At 38.3% G+C, this 22,929-nt stretch overlaps 1 pseudogene; it reads right to left on the bottom strand.

Annotated features, from left to right (window-relative positions):
• Positions 1-22,929, bottom strand: part of LOC149146954 (putative serine/threonine-protein kinase PBL8 pseudogene) — a 69,621-nt pseudogene that overhangs the window by 4,587 nt on the left and 42,105 nt on the right.

Genomic DNA, 22,929 nt, shown 5'->3' with positions numbered 1-22,929 from the left:
ATTTCTTCATGGGGATTTGGAAGAGGAAATCTACATGAAGCAACCTAAAGGCTTTGCGGTGAAGGGTAAGAAAGAACTGGTATGCAAGTTAAAGAAGTCTCTGTATGGGTTAAAACAGTCACCGAGGATGTGGTATCAGAAATTTGATACATTTATACGGGGACTTGGCTTCACCAGAAGCAAAGCAGATCATTGTGTGTATTTTAAATTAATTGGTGACCGTGTTATTTATCTGGTCTTGTATGTGGATGATATGTTGCTGGCTGGAAATGACAAAGAAATTATCCAGGATTTGAAGACCCAATTGTCCTCCAAATTCGACATGAAAGATCTTGGTGCTGCAAACTATATTTTGGGCATGGAAATTAAAAGAGATCGATCAAAGAGGAAGCTCTGGTTAAACCAGAGGAAGTATGCCGAGACAATATTGCAGAGGTTTAATATGCAGGATAGTAAACCAGTGAAGGTTCCTATTCCTGTAGGTGTGAGGTTATCTGCTGAACAGTGTCCCAAGACACAAGAAGAGGAAGAGGACATGTCTCGTGTTCCATATGCAAGTGCAGTGGGTAGCCTGATGTATGCAATGGTCTGTACTAGACCAGACATTGCACATGCAGTGGGAGTATTGAGCAAGTTTATGTCAAAACCTGGGAAGGAGCACTGGACAACAGTGAAGCGGGTTTTCAGGTATTTGTGTGGCACTAGTGATTATGGTTTGTGCTACCAAGGAAGACCAGGATTGGACAGAGTGTTGGATATTCATGGCTTTGTTGATGCAGACTGGGTTGGAGATCTGGATCAGATAAGATCTACAAGTGGGTATGTGTTTAACCTATTTGGAGGTGCAGTCAGTTGGATGAGTAAGAAACAATCTGTAGTGGCACTATCAACTACAGGGCAGAATACATGGCAGCCACTCATGCAAGCAAGGAAGCAGTTTGGTTGCAGAGATTGTGTTCAAGTATGGGGTTAGTACAGGGAGCTATAAGAATAGACTGTGACAGCCAAAGTGCAATTTTCTTGGCAAAGAACCGTGCTTATCATTCAAAGACAAAGCACATTGATGTTCAGTATCACTTTGTGAGGGGTATGATAGAAGACAGAAAGGTGTTGCTGGTAAAGGTGGACACTTTGAAGAATACTACAGATGCATTGACAAAATCTGTGAGCTCTGAGAATTTCTCTTGGTGTAGAGAAGCAATGGGAATCTCAGGGCTGAAAAAAAAATGACTAAGCTCTTCTGTGGTCCCCTGTGGAAAGAAAACAACAAGTGGGAGATTGTTGGGTTGTGTTATATTCTTTCCACGTAGTTAATAGGGGGTTTGAAGGGCACCCGTAACCCCACTTTATGGGGTCCGGGGTAGCGCCCCGAAAAATTTTGGTTTTGGACCATATGTTAGGTTGGGCGGACCCACCTATGGTTTTGTGCATGATTTTCCCACATGTTTTTTGGACGCGATGGTTTTCGGTCCATGGTATTGGACGCGATGGATTTCGGTCCATGGTATTGGATGCTTCGGCATGTATAAATATGTATTGTAACATTGAAAGGAACATAATGAAAAATCAAGCTGGTAGTCTCGGTTTTGGGATCCAGGGAAAAATCTCTGTGCATATGTGTTTTATGGGTTATGCTCTCGCATTGTTTATTTTCTTTGTTTAAGAATTCGTATGCAGGTAATTTCTGTACAGGGTTAAAACCTACAATAAATCATTTGTCGACGCGTTTTGAACCAACTAGTGTGGTTCATCGTCAGGACAAGTTGAAGAAACAAATCCAACTTAGCATGTTAAATAGTCTGAGCAGAGACTCCAACGGCTAAATCGACCAACGGATAATTTTGACCTACGGACCGAGGTCAAATTACTATTCATTAATTTAATATTATTATTATTTTAATATTAATACAAAAAATATTTTTAAAAAATTAATTAATTTATTAATATATATATATATATATATATATATATGAAAGTTATAATATTAGGTTATTAATAAAAGTTAGGATTCAAAATAGGTTAGTTTAAGAAGATAATTCACTTATTTATTTAAATTATTCACTAATTAATGTTAATATTATATATATATATATATATATATATATATATATCAATTAAAATCATACAGTCAAGGTTAAAAATATCAATAAAATAATTTAAATGGTTAGTTAGAAAAGGTAATTTAATTAAATTATTTGTTATTTTATATTAATAATATAAGTAATTTTTTGTTTAATTAAGTTATTTATTAAATATAATTAATATTATATTAGTAAAATAGTCTTGATATTAATATATTATTAATATTAGTAGTCAAAATATTATTATTAATTTTTTATTATTATTATTATTATTATTTATGAAAATAAGTTAAATTAGGTAAGATATATAGATAAATAAAATATTTGTCTTGTGATTTTCGCCGAAGATCTTCTCTTAAAGTTCATGGATCCAGTTTGAAAATTTATGAAAAGTGGTCCTTGGAAGAAAAGAAGTAGGTCAACACCTACGTACTAGTAGTTCAGCTAGTACAAGAGCTAAGGGGGTTGTAGCTCCCTTCTAGGAGAGACTAGAAAACGAGAGAGGGTTGTAGCTCTCAGCAGGTTGCAGCCTACGTACTGGTAAAGGACTGCACCAGTACAAAATCATTGTAAAAGAAGTTTCTAATTGAAGAAGATAGAGACATATTGCAACAGGTGGTTTTCACCCACATTGGGTTTCCACCTTATATCTGGTGTTCTTTGGTGTGACTATCTGTTTTTCTTATTCTTGCTCATTATTATATGGTACTGACATACAATTAATGATCAATATCTGAAGAATAAATTAAAGTATAAATCTGGAAGATATATTGAAAAGAATTTGATAATACTGATTCACCCCCCCTCTTAGTATTATTTCCAACAATTGGTATCAGAGCGAGGTTCTTCTGAAGAAGCTTGATCACTTGAAGGAAGATCCATCATCATGAGAAACTACGAGAGAGAAGCATCTATCAGGCCACCAATTTTTGACGGGTCAAACTTTGTATATTGGAAGGTAAGAGTTACTGCCTATCTTCAATCTCTTGGTACAGAAGTCTGGGACATCATAGATACAGGGTACACTTTTCCATCAGCAACTCCTACAGATCCGGCTGAGAAGAAGAAATATGAAACAAATGCAAAGGATGTCAATACTCTATTAGGATGTCTATCTCAATCAGAATTCGTGAAGGTTATGCAGTATGAATCCGCAAAAGAAATATGGGACAAGATTGTTCTGAGCTATGAAGGAGAAGAACAGGTAAAATGAGAAAAACTTCAAACCCTCAGAATTCAGTATGAAAATCTCAGAATGCACAATGATGAAAGTGTGGCTAACTATTTACTTCGTGTAGATGAGATTGTTAATTGTATGAAAAATTTGGGTGAATCAATAAAAGAGGTTGTTGTGGTTGAAAAGGTTCTAATATCTTTGTCCCCTAGGTCTGAATCTAAAGTTTCTGCAATAGAATAGAAAGAGAATCTACGAAACCTTACCATGTCACAGCTGCACGGAATTCTGACTGCTTATGAAATGAGGAAAGGAGGACCATCAGGCAGGAGAGAAGCTGCCTTCAAGGCTTCAGGCAAAGGAGATTACTGTGAGTCAGGATACGTGTCAGAAGAAGAAGAAGAATCAAATTTTGTCAAAAACCTTCAACGGAGTGCTGGACAATTCCGAGGTAAGTTACCTTTCAAATGATTTGCTTGTGGAAGAGTCGGTCACTATGCTGCTAAATGTCCTCATAAGGATAAGATTGACAAGGCAAAGGAACCTGTTAGATGGAACAAGAAACAGAATGCAAATAAGAAAAGCTATTACACTCATGAAGATAGTGATGGACTTTCAAATAGTGACAAAGATGAACGAGGTAATTATAAACTTTTAATGGCTTTTGAAGATGATGATTACATGGATACTATAGATGAAGAAGGTCTTTATGAAGAGATTTCTAAATTCTAAATTTGTTTAGAAGAGAAAAATGTGATTATTGATTCTCTGCAATGTCAACTGGCTGAAAGGGAAAAACATCATGAAAAATTAGAATGTGAAATTGTTGGTCTTAGAAAAGAGATTGAGAAAACAAAAGCTCTTAATCTTAAATTTGTTAAAGGATCTGAAACTATGGATGAGATTATCAATGTGCAACGTTCTCCACTAATCAAGACAGATCTTGGATATAATGGAGAAGCATCTCAAGCATCCACCTCCAAAAGCTATCTTGATGCAGCAAGAAGGAGCAAGTAAAGGTCTAATAAAAATCATGAGGGACAGTTTACCTCAAGAATGAACAAAGACTATCAAGAAAATCGGGGGCAATCTACCTTAAGGACAAACAGAAGCCAAAACCAGCCACACGTAAAAGCTTCCCAATTTGCCTCAAGAATGGATGTCAGTAGAAACTACAATAGATTGGTTGATAGATTTGAAAATCACAGGAGTTTCTTCAATGGCCAATATTTCTCTTGCCATAACTTTGGTCAAAAAGCAGCTCAATGTGTTGCCTATAAGACAATCATGACTAGAGAAGCTCAAAAACAAAGAAGTATGACTGGAATCACGAAAAGGATCTATAACAACTTTTCCGCCCTTGAAAGTGAAATTGAATGTTCTATTTGTAATAACTTCGGTCATGAAGATTTTGAATGCAGGAGCAGGTTTCGGAAGACAACTCAGAAGGAACAAACCTCAAATGCCAGAACATGGAGAATGAAGGAACCGAAACCAGAAAGATGTGGGATAGCTTTATATGCAGAAGGACATGAAAATCAATGGTACATCGATAGTGGATGTTCGAAGCATATGACAGGTGATAAAGAAAAACTTTAACCATATAGTGCTTTAGAAAAGGGAAAGAAAGTTTCTTTTGGAAATGATACCCCTGCAGTCATAAAAGGAAAAGGCATTGTTCAGTTGAAAGAAAAAGTCAAAGCTGGAAATGTTTTGTATGTTGATGGCTTGAAGCATAATCTACTGAGTGTCAGTCAGATGTGCGATCAAGGAACTGAGGTAATATTTCGATCAAATGGATGTAGTGTTCGTGATCTTGATATAGGAAAAACAGTGATCAAAGGCATAAGAACTCCAAATAATTTATACATATTTGAATAAGGACAACAACAATGCTATTTGAGCAAAAATGATGAACACTGGTTATGGCACTGGAGGTTGGGGCATCTAAGCTTTTCATAGATAAGGAAAGCATGCAAGTACCAGGAAGTTCGTGGTCTTCCAGACATCAGAATTCCAGACAACACAATATGCAAATCATGTCAATTTGGTAAGCAAACTAGAACTAACTTCCCTGAGAAGGAAGGATCAGCTAGCAGGCCACTTGAACTTGTCCATATTGATGTATGTGGCCCATCTAGGAAAATGTCACCTCGAGGAGAAGAATATTTCATACTATTCATTGATGACTTTTCCAGGATGTGTTGGATAGGACTTATGAAGCACAAAGATGAAGCCTTTGAAAAGTTCAAATCATTCAAAGCCTTGGTGGAGAACGAATCAGATCACAAAATCAAATGCCTCAGGTCTGATAGAGGTGGGGAGTTTACCTCGAAAGATTTTTTCAACTTCTGTGAAGAACATGGAATAAGAAAGGAATTCTCTACAGCTAGGACTCCTCAGCAAAATGGAGTAGTGGAAAGGATGAACAGGACGGTTCAACAAATGGCTTGTGCTATGCTTGATGAGTCTAGAACTCTCGCAATATTCTGGGGTGAAGCTGCATTTGCTGCGGTTGTTATTCTCAACAAAACAAATGTTCGAGTGAACAACACTCAAACTCCTCATGAGCTCTGGTATGGTGAGACTCCTTCGGTAAAACATTTCAAAATTTTTGGAAGCAAATGCTATATTAAGAATAATGATGAACATCTTGGAAAATTTGAACCTAGAGAAGATGAAGGCATTCTCCTTGGTTATTCTCCCCACAGCAAAGCATACAAGTGTTACAATAAAAGACTTGGAAGAATTGTTGACAGCATTGATGTAGTGGTTGATGAAGAAGGAAACATTCCTAGGGAAGTAAATTATGAAAATATCGAAGAGGATGAAGTCCATCCTTCAAATCAGACTGATGATGGAAAAGAACCTCAAGAGGCACCAGAGGAACAGATAAGGATAGAAGAGAAGAATCCATCCAGGTACGTTCAGAAGAATCATCCAGAATCTCAAATTTTGGGGCAGAAAGAGGCAGGTATACAAACAAGAAGAACAATTGCAGAAGCCTCAAGCTATTTGGCATTGCTCTCCTCCACTGAACCACAAAATGTAAAAGAGGCATTCAAGGATGAATGCTAGGTCAAGGCAATGGATGAAGAACTTGAGCATATCAAAAAGAATAACACTTGGTAGTTGGTTCCTATACCAAAAGATAAGAATGTTATAGGGACAAAATGGATCTTTAAAAACAAGTTGAATGAAAATGGGGAAGTGATTAGAAACACGGCCAGACTTGTTTGTAAAGGGTATGCTCAACAAGAAGGAATAGACTTTGAAGAAACTTTTGCTCCTGTTGCTAGACTTGAGGCCATCCAAATGTTCCTTGCTCTCTCAAGCTTTCAGAAGTTCAAAGTATTTCAAATGGACGTGAAATCAACCTTTCTGAATTGAGACTTAGAAGAAGAAGTGTACATTGAGCAACCAGATGGTTTCATTCTTGGGAATGATCCAAATCTTGTATGTAGACTAAAAAAGGCTCTCTATGGTCTTAAACAGACTCCAAGGGCTTGGTACTACTGTTTGGACAAATATCTTCATCAACAGGGTTTTTCAAAAGGATCAACAGATAGCAATATTTATATAAAAATTGAAAATGATAAATTGCTAATACTTGTTGTGTATGTAGACAATATTATCTTTGGCAACAATGAAGAAGATATGAGTCAAAGATTTGCCTTGGTGATGCAGAAAGAATTCGAAATGTCTTTGCTTGGAGAACTGACATATTTTCTTGGATTGCAAATCCAACAAAATGAAGGCGGTATCTTTTTGTCTCAAACCTAGTACCTCAAGCAGATTTTGAAGCAGTATGGCATGGAAGATTCAAAACCAGTATGTACACCTATGGTTACAGGATGCAACCTCAGTGCAAATGATGAATCTGCAGCAGTGCATCAACCAACCTATAGATCCATGATTGGAAGTTTTCTTTATTTGACAAGTACCTAACCAGATATCATGCACGCAGTGGGAATAGTTGGAAGATTTCAGGCAAATCCAAAGGAAACTCATCTTCAGGCAGTTAAGAGAATCTTCAAGTACCTTCAAGGAACTCAAAACTATGGCTTATGGTATCCTAGAGATACATATCTCACACTTCATGCTTATACAGATGCAGATTGAGCCAGAAGCGTGGATGACAGGAAAAGCACTAGTGGGGTTGCATTCTTTATGGGTTCCATATTAGTATCTTGGTTCAGCAAGAAACAAAGTTCAATTGCTTTATCTACAGCTGAAGCAGAGTATGTGGCTGCTGCATCTTGTTGCACACAACTTCTTTGGATGATGCAAACCTTGCAGGACTTTCAAATCACTTGTACTCCACCTATCTCCATCCTATGTGATAATACAAGTGCTATCAACATTTCAAAGAACCCAGTCATGCATTCAAAGACCAAGCATATACCTATCAAATATCATTTTCTTCGGGAACAAGTGCTTGAACAAAAGGTCAAGTTGGAGTATGTTCCTTCTAAGGAACAAGTTGCTGATATACTCACCAAACCACTGCCCAGGGAGACCTTTGAATACCTTAGGCAAAAGCTGGGGGTAGTTGATGCATCATATTGTTGTTGAATCTTATCTGTTTCAGAGATTGTTGGTTGTACGCGAGTTTCATATGGGGTATACGCGTACATTTGCTGGTTTATGGATTGGTCAAAGACCATCTGGCACAGGTTCAGGGGGAGCATTTATACATTATAGAAGATCTTGGAGGAGAAAGTTCAGAAGGATGTTGATATGAATGTTACTGCTAATGTTTTGTCTTTATGTCTTATATCTCTTTTGTCAAGGCCATTCATGATGTATGGTGGATTATGGTTCTTCTTGAAGAAATTTTCTTTTACAGATCTGGCCTACAGTCAGGGGGAGCATGATTAGCTCAGCAGAGTAGAGTTTTCAGCATGTTCTCAAGGGGAGCATAACCCTTTGCCCTTGATGACAAAGGGGGAGAATGACTTTGAGGATCTTGGGGTTGCCATCAAGTCCAAAGGGGGAGATTGTTGGCATTATGATTCAGGTTTGGCGCTATGGCACAGGTGTTGTACTTGATGGCAACTCACTCAAGTGGAAAATCTCTGTTCAGGCTCTCAAAATGATAGAAAATAAGGGGTTCACAGGTACTCCGTTCAAAAAGTGCAGACCCGCAAGCACGCCATTCACAAAGTGTAGTCATGTCCGCAGGTTATCCGAATAGAAGGTGCGAACCCCAGTACACGCACTTTCATGCAGAGAAAAGCGCTTGCATGTGGGAAATCATATGGTGGTCCATGGTATTTATTCTGACGTATATGATCATATGGTTTTGGTCTGTGGTATAACATCTAAATTATCGAACCCCGGTTTTGGGTCCCTTGTATTGGTTTTATATGGTTTTGATCCATGGTTTGAGTAAGGGCTTGCCTATAAAAAGGAAAGGAGATCATTTGGCTAGTCACTTGTGAAATTTGAATATCTTAAGATCTGAAATTTTGGGTGATCGGTTTGAAAAGCTAGATCTAAATCAAGGTGAAATCTATAAATTGTAAGGTGAATCTATTGATAGGTTGTGATCTCTCTAGCGCATGATCAGATCTGTGGATCTGACTGTCTGTGGCACATTGGAGGACTGTTAATTTGGCTCTATTCGAAGGTCCGCAGGTGATCCACTGCACAGCAGAAGGCGCAGGTGCGGGGGTCCGCAGTGCAGTAGAAGGCACAGGTGCGGAGGTACGCAACGTAGCAGAAGGCGCAGGTGCGGAGGTACGCAGAGCAGCAGAAGGCGCAGGTGCAGGGGTCCGCAGCGTAGCAGAAGGCATAGGTGCGGAGGTACGCAGAGAAGCAGAAGGCGCAGGTGCGGAGGTACGCTGTCGGGTAGACAGTGCGGGTGTAAAGCTATGCAGTCCAGACACAGAAGAACTGCGGATATTCGCAGGTTTCTATTGGTGAAGTTGCAGACTTTTCTTAAAATATTTGTTGGCTACCTTTTATCTATTGTTGTAGAGTTATGGGTTTAGATTACTGGTATTTCTTTTTTGGTTACTGCATTCTGAGAAATTATTGGTTGATTCATTCGGTGATTGTAAAAGGAGATTGGTTGATTCACATGTACTTGATGATTATTCGATGTTCATGGATCCAGTTTGAAAATTTATGAAAAGTGGTCCTTGGAAGAAAAGAAGTAGGTCAACTCCTACGTACTAGTAGTTCAACTAGTACAAGAGATAAGGGGGTTGTAGCTCCCTTCCAGGAGAGACTGGAAAATGAGAGAGGGTTGTAGCTCTCAGCAGGTTGCAGCCTGCGTACTGGTAAAGGACTGCGCCAGTACAAAATCATTGTAAAAGAAGTTTCTAATTGAAAGAAGATAGAGACATATTGCAGCAGGTGGTTTTCAACCACATTGGGTTTCCACCTTATATCTGGTGTTCTTTGGTGTGACTATTTGTTTTTCTTGTTCTTGCTCATTATTATATGGTATTGACATACAAATTAATGATCAATATCTGAAGAATAAATTAAAGTATAGATTTGGAAGATATATTGAAAAGAATTTGATAATACTGATTCACCCCCCCTCTCAGTATTATTTCCAACAGATAGGCCAAGCTACAAGCTTTCTGGGCACCTTTCATGGAATATTGTTCTTACAGTGTAGGATCAATAATCTGCAGCAACCTCCACTTATCATTAAAAGTGGACGAGCCCAATCTACCAGGTTGTGTTCTCTGTTTGGTCTAGTCTTATCCATAGACCGTCTTCCAGTAAATAGCTCAAGGAGCACTACACCAAAGCTGTAGACATCACTTCTAGCCGTCAAATGCCTAGTCATAACATATTCAGGAGTTGCATAACCATATGTCCCCATGACCCGTGTCGAAACATGAGTTTCATCTCCCTGCGGTCCATCTTTTGCAAGTCCAATATCAGATATCTTAGCTGTATAGTTTGAATCCAATAAAATGTTGGATGTTCTGAAATCTCTATAGATAACTGGTTTCTCTGCTCCATGAAGAAAAGCAAGCCCTTTGGCAGCCCCAAGTGCAATCATCATCCTTGTAGACCAAGGCAAAGGAACAGATGCCTTCCAAAATAGATGATTCTCGAGACTGCCACGAAACATGAACTCGTAAACAAGCAATCTATGGTCATCCTCGCAACTGTAACATATCAGTTTAACCAAATGGGGATGAATCAGCTATCCTAGAAAAATAACTTCCGTCAGCCATTCCCTGTGGCCTTGAAAACCATTTTTGTTGAGAACCTTCACTCCAACAGGCAGAGGTTTGAGGCCTGCTCTAACATTCTCATCTACATAACCTTTATATATAGCTCCAAAGCCTCCTTCCCCCAAAATATAATCGGAACAGAAACTTTTGGTGATGACCTTTAGTTCAAACAATGTGAAAACCAACACGTTGGATCCAGAGTCCTGTCTCAGGTCTTCTACAGCCCTGGGAGTTGATGGATTTCTCAGACCTGATGAAGACAAGGATAATCTCTTAACCGTGGTGGGCTTTCTGCCTATTGCAGGAGATGTGTCTTACTGTTCTTTCTTGCGTTGATGTTCTTGTTGTGCTAATAGTACCAACTGTGTCTGGAACATGCTTGGTTTGGCTATGGGAACAATACTGGTGACATCAGACTCCTCTCATGTGCCATAGTTTCCCATGATCAATTTCAACCCAAATGCATCCTCCCTTATTCATACCTCTAAGCTCCACTGTTGCACCAACCACACAACATCACACTATTACAATCACTGCAAAAGTGTGTCTATCATATAAGAAAATGGGCTCTCAAAATCTACATTTACACTTGTAGATGAACGGTAATGCAGTGACATGCTCACAACAGAGTTCCATGATTTTCTCTTGGAAAAGCTTACAACACCGCCCAATAAGCTCCTTCTCTAAGAGAATTTAGGTAGGCATATAGACACAAGCTGATGAATGACAGTAAATAAGGATGACAACAATTACTAAATGAACATCTAAATGAGACCAGCAGCTGTAAACTTTTCACCAACAATATCCCTGTCAACGATGTACAACGTCGTCTGCACAGGATATCTCTTTCAATCAAAGCAGATAAACGAGCTCGCCATATGTTGAGATGAGGATTAGCAGCATGGAAAAAGACCTAAAATTCTTTGTTCTCTTATTTTCTATCACAGTCCAGCCACAAAACCAGACACTGACATTTCCTAGCTTCCTCTGGATATTTCAATACCTGAATTGCTGCCTGGGAGGGTCTTTGAGCCAATCACTCATTCGGTCATATCTTTTGATCCGGGAGCTGGTTTTTGGAGTGTAATATACCATTGGAAATCTCTTTCCAAGCTACTCCTGATGAACAGACTTATGACGTGTTTTGTGCTGATTATCAAGTGAAAAACATATAACCAAACCAAACATAGTAAGAGCTCATGTTAATCCCTGATGACAAGCTATGAAGGCTGAATCTAATAAGAGCTAAGGATTTGTATAATTCCTATGTATTTCCACCATGTATGATAATACAATAGTGTGGGGTTTTTAGCTGAGGATTTCCCCAAAGTATTTTCATGTGTATTGTTCCATTGATTCTTCTTCTTCTGGTTATATTATTCAGCTCGATCTTTAAGCTTCCATAAATTGATAGTAGAAGTAGGCTATAGTATTCTGCTTTGATTTATATTGCATTATCGGGTTAACCTATCACAGATTTTCTACAACCATAACATCATATTTTAGCTTCGAGGAGGAAAGCATCAAAGTGCGTTGGAGGAAGAGGGGTCCCGGGCAACCATATGTGTCTCTTGATTCAGAAATATGGGTTGGTCAACATAGCAAGAGAAGTGGAATATTTAAGAAATTGATTTATTTCTGCACAGTGCGGAGAATCATGTGCAAAGTGATTCTTGTTACAAATCAAACATGGGTATCGAGGCTTCTGTTTCTCATCGGAAGACTTATTTGTCTGTTTATCCTACGGTGAGGGATATTTCTTTTTATTAACTTTTCCTTTGTTCTTTCTTATAGGTTATTGTTGAGACTTGACCTTATCAGATGAAATGACATTTATCTTGGATGCAGAAGTTGTAGGATGATGGGATTGAGTGTTTTGAGCAGGTGCAGTAATATCAATACGATATGGTTTACTCACTGCCTGCGAACTGGAAGAACCAATCATGCCATCAACGACATGAGATTCTTTACCAGGCGGAAGAGGAACAATATTCAAAGGTATCAGAGCATTTGGTATCTTATCATAGAGCATGCCAGATTGGGGGTAAACAAGGTCCAAATATTGTGCACAAGCAATAACTTGCTCTTCGGTCATGACTCCACCTTTAGCCACATCTTCTGTTATAGTGCTAAAAGAGATTTGACAAAAAATTCCGCTAACAATTAATCGGGAACATAAGTCTTGACCAACTAACAACGATGTCTCCACTCATGAATGTGATCTGAGATGTGAGTGGAATCTGATTGTTTGAATTTGGTCAAGAGTTTCGTTCCAGTTTCATATCTGATGGGCAACTGGAAATGTGTGAGGAAGGTGGTGGCTAAAGTACTAAAATCATGAAACGAAGCTCTAGGTAATTCACTATACCATTTAGTTGCAATACCTATAAGCATTTGTTGGAAAAGACGAAGTTGAATAGAATCATCATTAAGGGAGTTCGAAGAAAACCATAGATGATATGTCATAACATGCGTCGACGAGTCTTGTCTTGGATTCCCATTGAATTTTGGGATCTAAAAAGGAAATTTAGTGGGAATAATCGGCCACCATGGCCAATGAGCGATGGGGTCATTAGTGAGCTGAATTAAGTCTGGCAATTAAAGAGTGTCATAAAAGACAACTATTGGTTAAAGTCTGGAGGAGGATGACTTGGATATGAAGGAATAGCTTGAGCAATAGGAACTTGCATCCTTAGATAAGAAGGGTTCTGATAAGAAGGAACCTGGGTACTAGAAAAAGGAGGAGTATGATAACCAATATACAAGTGACCTTGTTGTACAACCCCATGATGATGATAAAGCTTCTGGAATGGTTGGGTTTGGGTTTTATGGCCTTGAAAAGGAACATGAGGAATACCTTGATATGGTCCATACTGTTTCCAAATGGGGGTTTTAATTGCCTCATGGTAAGGTGGGTTTGATTCGGATTGTACCATGCTGTGAATAATCTTACCTATCGAAACTCAAGGAGTACCTTATCTAAGTGGTTGAGAATGTAAGGTACCTTGTACAAGTTGAGTAAGAGGAACTTGGGAAGTGCCAGATACCGAGGGAAACGGTTGTGATGGATCGAAAACTTGTAAAGGTTGGCTCACATGTATTTGATGTTTTTGGGGTGTTGATTAATAGATAGGAATTTGAGATGAAGATGGTGTAGGTTGTGGATTCAACAATCGGTCCCAAAATGAACTAGATTGGATGGGAAAAGTAGGTTTCCAAACACTGGCAACCATTCTAGGATAAGGAGGACTATAATAAGGTTGATTATCAATTTGAGGTATACCAAAAACAAGTTTCCCCCCTGCCAGAGGAGGAGGGGATGATGGAGGAAACTATGATCTAGATGGAGGGTACCCAACAAAAGAAGAGTTAGGTCGTTGAAGGTAGCCTTTCCCAATGACATAAGGGAAAACTTGCTGCTCAATCATGGCTATGGATGGAGGAAGAGGAACAGAATTTGAGGCACTCATAAGAGAAGTACCATATGTCATTCCCAAATTAGAAGACATGGAAGAGGTCCAAGGACTAGAAGATGCACCAAAAAAGGTACCAAATAAATATTGATAACTAGGTGGGACAGATAGGCCACCATATAGATGATTTTCTAGTGATGTTGCAAACATAGATGAGGAAGCAACATTCAATGTCTCAACCATAGTGGCAGACATGGTTGAGAGGTCAAATCAGTTCTAGTCATGGTTAACAATCCCAATGAATATTACTGCAAGAGATCCGCGGGTAAGTCCGAAGAATTAGGTAAAGGAATTGTTGAAGCCCCGAAAATCGGGTTGACAACAAGGGGGATACCCACCCGGTCTGGACCTTGGTTGGCAGCTCCTTATTCGTTTGGTATAGCGGGTCCGACTGGGGATAATGGGACTAGTTTCCCAATCTAAGGGTGTGTGTGTGTGCAGAGTTGGATGTTGCTGATCTAAGAGTTCTAATCTAAGCTACTTTAATCTAATTCTATGATATTGTAATCTAATGAAAAAGCCAAATCTAATCTATGCTAACCCGAGATGTATTTCTTCTATTATGTGATCTAAAGAGATTTCAAATAATAACTGGTAATAAAGATCATTCAGCTATCATAAGAATGAAAATCAATTAAGATGAACTACTTTGCATAAAAAGTTAGGAAAAACAGTTGTGAACAGCATATCGCATAACAAGTTATTCATATATCAAACATAAATAAATGACTCCACCGTACAAAAGTGACAAATGGTAACTCAAACATTCATGCAATAACATATAAACAACTAAAAATTGTATATCACTTTAAGAATATAAGCAGAAATGGCCAAGAGATAAAAGTACCATTTATGACTGGTCCTACTCATAAGCTTCAAGCAACAATGATTTATCTCTAATTTTTCTAATATCTACTAAGAGTACAAAAGTGCAACATCAGTAGCAGATATCAAATGCAAACATTAATAAACCTCGATCCATTCATTCATCAAAACCTCCTCTGAGGGTGCAGAAGTGCATGTTCCGAGGACAAGTTTTTGACAAATTTCTGGACCCTTCTCTAAATGCATGAGAAGGTTTAAATACTACTTCCTAATTCTAATAATAGTTTATGTCGCATGGAATGAGTCGATCTTGCGGACAAAATAGACCTTCCTAGAATCTAAAGAAGACCTAATGACAAGCAAACCAACCAGACACTATCTTTCTCTAAATATGCTTTAATAAACAATAGCAAACAAGTGTTTTTAGGGCCTACCTTTGGTCCAACGCAAGCTTGTGGATGCCCTCGCTCCTTTGATCCAAATGAGCTCCTTTTCGCGAATCTGCAAACACAAACAAGGCAAACAAATTAAATAGCACCTGAAAAACCAATTGCATAAAACATATTTAACATGAAATTCAAGGAGTCCATGAAACAAATAACATAAGATACTTGTTGAGAAAAATGAGTTTGATTGTATTAATTCAAAAGAAGAAGAACTTTACAACCTTTGCCTTAACGCTGTACAAGCTCCTCCCAGGGTCCAACAAGAAGTCTCCTCTACTTTGACAAGTTTCACTCACTCCCCAATGAAGCCAAAAAGGTATGTGATCTCTCCTCTTAAACTCAACTAGGAAGTCTTAATTTCACCAGCATTTACCCTCAAAATGTTCAGCTTCTAACCTCTCTAGTCCTCACCCCAATGCCTGTATTTATAGTGCAATGGAGGGAAGTTACTAGGTCCTCCTTCAAAGGGATAAAGCCCTCCTTCAAAGGGATAGCTCCTTTAGTCAAGGGATTAGCTCCTTCTCTTTTGGGATGCATGAACCACCTCAGAGCGAACAATCCACGTCAAAATTCCTTCTAGAAAACTCTAGAATTAACCCAAAGTGAGTTTTGTAAGATAAAACTTGCGCCTTTTGACTTTCACAGGGGTCCGCACCTACACCGTTAGGGATAGAGCGGGTAGGTACGCAGCTTTTGTACACAAAAGGTGTGGGACTGCAGGTGACCATGAGAGAAAGTGCGGAACCAGAGTTACATTGATTTTTAATGTCTTTCTCCCATTTCCAAAGCTTGATTTGAAGAGCTGAGGTCTTAGACTTGCTTAGGAGGACAGTACAAGTGATGATAGACCCATACTGACTGTAAATAATCATAGTGATGATATTTTTGTGTAACAGATTGCCCCTTAAAGTGCGAAGTCTGTAGTAGATGAGGATTTCATTTATCATATAGGAAGAGTTAAGTACTTTATCATTTCGAGGATCATCTTGTGGAGAGCCCGGTCGGAACTTGTAAAAACATTCAATGCAAGATATATATATGAGATCATATCATCGCTGAGGTAGGCATTCCCATACTCAGATTAAAACTAACTAGAAAACTATCTACTGCTCTGATATAGGAATGATCTTGTAAAACATCACAAGTATAGACTCATGTGAACACAGTATGGACGCAACCATCTGTTTATGAATAGTCCATAATGAATACAAAATTCCTCGCAGCCTGGATGGTGGAAACTAGATCCAGGGTCTTCATTTCTACTTCCCGAAATAGTACGATTCTATCCATGCGAATAAATGTGTTGATGTCGAACATGGTAGAAACCACTTGATTACCAGTCAATGATGTAAACTGTTAACAAGTGTGAGAGAAACCATCAGTGATGTCAATGGCTCTCAAAGTACCCAGTACAATCCATGAGATGTGAATAAATGTGTTGATGTCGAACATATCACGGAATCCTTCGATCGAAATTTAATGATGTAAACTGTCGTCAAAGGCGAGAAACCTACCATTGAGGCATGCAGATCTCAAGGTACTGACGATTCCTAGATCATCTTTCTAGATAGTGAGCTGATGTCGATAGAAAGCGATCCATTGTAGGCAAGCCCACAACACGAAATCATAGATCAAGTTGAAGAAATTTAGTTGCAAGGACTGACTCAGGGATGGTCAAGATGGATGACAGATATTTTACATATGAATGGCTTATTGGCAGTGACCTCTTGAACACATAATGACACGACAGATGGCTTGGTGACAATTGACCCAAAGTTAATACCCAGAAATCGGCTGAAGACTTTCAATGTGGTTTGATCAACTGTTAGGCAAAGGATTTCCCAACCCAGGTGAATAAAAGTGTCGTGTTCAGGAGTGGTTATAAAGTATGACAAACAGAATCATTTTTCTCTCTTCTCCCCCACCATTTCTGGCAAGTACCTCTTTATTTTTGACAAGCTTGAGGAGGATAACATTTGCTTGATTATAAGCTCATCCTTCGGATGAGTCCAACTTAGTTTAAATTCGAACCCTAAGAAGGAGTGGTTCGTTCCTGTTTGTAATTGAATAGGTCCTTTACTGTGAAATTTTAACGAGTCCAGTATAGGAGAAACTCAGCGTTTTTCAATTTTAGAGAGTCTGAAAAACCTTAAGAAGACTCCAGGGTTGACCTTTTTCGTAAATTTGTGTCTCCCAAGCCCGAAAAAGTATAAAATAATACTTGAGAGAACCGCTTGATCTTTTACGACCAAGGAGTACTTTTCGTTATTAGTGCCCTTGACCCGAAAAAGTAAACAAGCGATCAATGGCACGTCATTTTATAACCAATATCAAATTCGAAACGACAAAAATCCGGCAATCTTTTCATGTTTTTATGGTCAGAAAAGAGTTGTAAGTGGATCGTCTTTTAATTCTGTTTTAACGAGTTTAAAAGAAACACTCGGCAATCTTTTCATGTTTTAGGAGTCAGAAAAGAGCTTAAAGATGACTCTACATGTTTTTCTGTCGAAAATGATAGATTTCACCTGAATAATCTTTTATTCTACACAAAAACACAAACATTACTCATACCTATTTGAAATAGATAAAAGCGTCGCAAAATACCTTTTCAAAGTGAAACATAAACAAATTTGCGATTTATTTACTCAAAAAACTTATAAAAAGGGCATTTGTCGATTCACTTTTACCGTTTGAGTTTGGGTGAGAAAATAGTGCTTTTTCTTAGAAAACTTCCCGTGAAGATTGTGGAAAATCCAACCGTCGGAATCGAGCGTCGTCTTCTCCAGGTAATCCACATCATCCTACTCTTCATTTTCAACCGTTTAGTTTTTTGATTTAGTCCTTCATTTCATTTTTTGGGAGGGTTTTTAGGTGCAAAAACCACACACGGGGGTCTGCAGGTTTACCATTGCGGACCCGCGGACCCTGCACCTTCCATGTAGACAAAGTGTGGACCCCCGCATTGTGTCTAACTCGGAGGTGCGTACCCCGCCGCAAGGGTTTTGAACCCAAAGATTCTCAAAAATGGACCAATCAAAATATTTTCTAGCAATTTAATTAATCTTTATACTTGATGCAGAGAGTACATCATGCTAGATTGGCGCGAACGAGAACATGAGGACGTGGATGCTGCCACATGGAATCATCAGCCTTCACTTGATGCTTTGAGGGCGTGCGGATTGTACAAATTCTGGACCATTCCTGGCATGAGGGATCAGGTGGATTTCTTACAATGGCTAGTTGACAGATGGAGCATACAGGACCAGTGTTTTTTCATTGGCGGCCACCAGCTCGAAATCGAGCCGGCAGACATTTATTTCTTGACTGGTTTGCCTAAGAGAGGCGAAGACTTGACTCTGCACAGGACTAGGCCAGGTGGCCAGTCTGTCGATAGCCTCCGGCTAGAGTTCTGCAACAGCCAGGCTAGAGACAAAGGGATAGACATAAAGACCATATCCCGTCTTGAGCTCATGGTGATTGCGTTTACTGTCACCAGACTTTGGGGAGCTGCCGCATTACATATTGCCACCGGATCCCAGATGCGTATGGCAGTTGATTGCTTTCGAGGCAGGGAAAATTTTAAGAACCCCCCCTAAATTTATAAATATAATAAATGGGCGAATCTCCATGGTATATAGGAAAAATGGAAGGCGATTTTATCAATAATATAATATGTATATATAATTTTTTGGCGAATCTGTCACCAGGCATGGCGAATATTTTACTCAATTATAAAATCTTGTAAGATCTTGGCGAGTCTTTCACTAAATAATAAAACTTTGTAAAGTCCTAGTGAATCTTAGCATAGGCTACATGCTGGTTTAATTCCCCCATTTAAATAGGCTACATTCCAGGTGAATACCATGGGTCAATACCATGTGCCATTTTGGTGAATACCATGGGTCAATACCATGTGCCATTTTTATTTTTATTAATTCTAATATTAGGGTTAATAATGGGTTTTTGCATGGTATTAATAACAATCTAGTCCATGGTATTTGTCCCATAGTATTTTGGCCATAGGTTTCACCTAAATATAACCCATTTTTTGAGTGTTCATAAATATAAGGTGACTTATGGAGTAAATATAAAAAAATGTTTTATTTGTTTACCATACCTCTCGTTTATTTATATTTTTATTAATTTACCATACCTCTTTTACAAATATGGTATTTGGCCCATAGGATTCACTTAAATGAAATCTCTTTCTTGAGCCTTCATAAATAGAACGAGGGTTAATATAAAAAGAGGTTTTATTTATTTACGATACGTCTAGTTTATTTATATTTTTATTTATTTACCATACCTTTTGAGTAAGTATAAAAAGACGTTTTATTTATTTACCATACCTCCACTTTACTTATATTTTTATTTGTTTACACCCTTACATGTATATAAGGTGACTTATGGAGTAAATATAAAAAATGTTCTATTTATTTACCATACCTCTCATTTATTTATATTTTTATTAATTTACCATACCTCTTTTATTTTATTTTTTATTTTAACCAAGCTAAAATGTTTAACATACATTAAATTACAACATCCATTTTTACTCTTGATCGGATCAAATATTTTTTCATTCTATGCTAGTTTGCATATCACGATATTTGATACGGGTTAGTAGATCCACAGTAAAGATGGATCTATGTTGGTTTAATTCCCCATTTAAATAGGCTACATTCCAGGTCAATACCATGGGTCAATACCATGTGCCATTTTTATTGTTATTAATACTAGGTTAATAATGTTTTTTTGCATGGTATTAATAACAATCTAGTCCATGGTATTTGTCCCATAGTATTTTTCCCATAGGTTTCACCTAAATATAACTCATTTTTTGAGTGTTCGTAAATATAAGGTGAATTATGGAGTAAATATTAAAAGAATGTTTTATTTGTTTACCATACCTCTCGTTTATTTATATTTTTATTAATTTACCATAACTCTTTTACAAATATGGTATTTTGCCCATAGGATTCACTTAAATAAAACCTCTTTCTTGAGCCTTCATAAATAGAACGAGGGTTCTGGACTAAATATAAAAAGAGGTTTTATTTATTTACCATGCGTCTAGTTTATTTATATTTTTATTTATTTACCATAGCTTTTGAGTAAGTATAAAAAGACATTTTATTTATTTACCATACCTCCACTTTACTTATATTTTTATTTGTTTACACCCTTGCATGTATATAAGGTGACTTATGGAGTAAATATAAAAAATGTTTTATTTATTTACCATACCTCTCATTTATTTATATTTTTATTAATTTACCATACCTCTTTTATAAATATGGTATTTGGGCCTTTGGCCCATAGGATTCACTTAAATAAAACCTATTCTTGAAAATGGGTGAATGGATTCACTTAAATAAAACCTATTCTTGAAAATGGGCGAATGGAAGGTTGTAAGTCCTAATTTCAAGGGCTAAATTTACCTTTTTTACCCTCTCCCTTAAAATAAGGTGGGCTATTTGAGGTGATTTGTAAAAATGTACTATGATACAAAATATTCGCCCACTAAAAATTTAAAACCCCTTAATTCCCCCAAAGGGCAAACATTCGCCCCTAAAATTATCCTTGTTTCAAGGCACCATCTTCAACTGGTGCAATGCTGTGCTGGCCAATGTGAAAGGCCAACTGACCAGGGCCAAGAGCGGACGACTAAAGACCTTTGGTTATGGGGCGTTGGTCGTGAGTTTTGGCCTGGAGAGGGTTCCTATGCTGATCCCACAGCACCTTACTGTTGGAGTTGGGCTTCCTCGAGAGCCCAAACTGATGCGATGGGTCGCAGTCATGGCCCATCACCCGGACGAGAGGACAGAAGTTGCTCGGTTCAAACCTGAGTATTTCCAATGGTTGGAAAACCAGGTCTTTTCCATTCAGGACTTCCCTTACGCTGGGATAGATTTCCGTGGTGACCCAGACATGGCTCTTCCACCAGGAGAGCAATGGGACGAGTCAGGTAAAATCCTTTTCAACTTTTCCTATTTTATTTTATTTTATTTTTTTATATTTTCCCATCGTCTCAAAACTGATAGTAAAAATTTCAAATGCAGATGTAGGTCCACAACGACCAGCCGCTCTCCGGCCTTTCGAGAGGAGGCAACCAGTTGCACCCGCGCCAACCCCACAGGACGAATCAGCAGAGGTTTTGGCCGAGTTGGAGGGTCATCTCGAGCGCTTGACAGGAGATATTCCTGAGACCACTATAGACGACATTCCTCGTCGACTTCAGCGCTACGTGATTGGAGTCCCGTGACATTTTAGGAGGTTCCTTTGCAAGGTGGCCCATGCAGTGGTTTCTTATAGAGATCATCACCAGTGATAGGATGATCACCTATTGTGGGCACATGTGACATTTTTGTTTTTTGTACTTATCATTTTTGCCAATCATAAGGTGTTTTTCAACCTATGATCGAGGACGATGTATTTTTTGACACACTCCTATATATATCACTATTACCAGCTTATCTTGTAAATCATGTTATGGAATGGTTTTAAATTTACATGTATGATTATTGCAAATGTCTATTTAACATTCGAGAAGCAATTTCATCTACTAATGTATTTAAAGACCTTGGAATATGCTTATATTCAATGTAATCAAACTCACGTTCCAAGAGACACACTCTCAAAAATAATCTTAATAAAACTGGATTTCTAATGGCATACACTCTATTAAGCTGTAATACAATGAGTTCAGAATCTAACCTCACTATCAAACTCCGAATCCCAAATGAAATAGATTCAGACAATAACTCAATCACTGCACTGTACTCTGCAATTTTGTTTGTTGTTTGACCGAGGCTTACCCCATGCATAGAAACTAACTCGTCAGAGGGCGAATAGATAACCCAAGCTGCGGAAGAGATGTTCCGTGTATTACGACAAGCACCATCAGCAAATCCAATGTATGTTTGGAGAGGTATCGACATTTGCAATATCAAGAGTAAAACCAAGATAAGCATGAATAATGACGGAAAAACACTCTCTAAGCTAAGCACACTTTTTAAACTAAAACACACCAGCTAGAAGGAAAAACTATCCTAACTAAAAATCTCCATACCCCATTCTTTTAAGCATAATACCTCTTCAAGTAAAGGCCATTTCTGGATTTACCCAAAGAGTCCCCATCAAATTCTACCAATTCATAAGCCCCTTTGGCTAGCTTTCGCTTGACAACATAGGGACCATGCCACATAGGAACGAATTTTCCAGCGTCTAATTTATCATTAGCTTGATCATAAACTAAGACTAGATCCCATTCCGAAAAATTTCGAGGAGTCACATTTCGATCATACTGAGCTTTCATTCGTTTTGCATGAGTCTTGATCGCCAATGCAGCATCACGTTGATTCTCATCTAATTGAGCCAAGTATAACAAACAATTTTCCTCTTCGGAAGTGGCTGGAAGTAACTCGATGGCCATTTGCAGTGACGAGATTTCGCATTCAATGGGTAACACGGCTTCCAAATCATAGACTAGTTGGAAAGGAGGGAACCCTGTTGATGTTTTTACTGAGGTTCGGTACGCCCAAAGCGCTGAAAATAGCATGTTGTGCCAATTCGACCGATGAATCCCAATGATTCGTCGGATCATGATAACTAAAACTTTGTTGATGGATTCAACTAGACCATTCGCTTGTGGATAATAAGGGGTTGAACTATCGTGACGTAAACCAAGCTGGCCTGTAAGTTCAGTCATCATAATGTTTCGAA

This window comes from Pinus tabuliformis, chromosome 9 (assembly GCF_031772625.1).
Source record: "Pinus tabuliformis cultivar Carrire ecotype Pingquan chromosome 9, CPIR1, whole genome shotgun sequence".
Lineage (NCBI taxonomy): Eukaryota > Viridiplantae > Streptophyta > Pinopsida > Pinales > Pinaceae > Pinus > Pinus tabuliformis.
The sequence above is the reverse complement of the archived record's forward strand: the minus strand, read 5'-3'. Positions and strand labels throughout refer to the sequence as shown.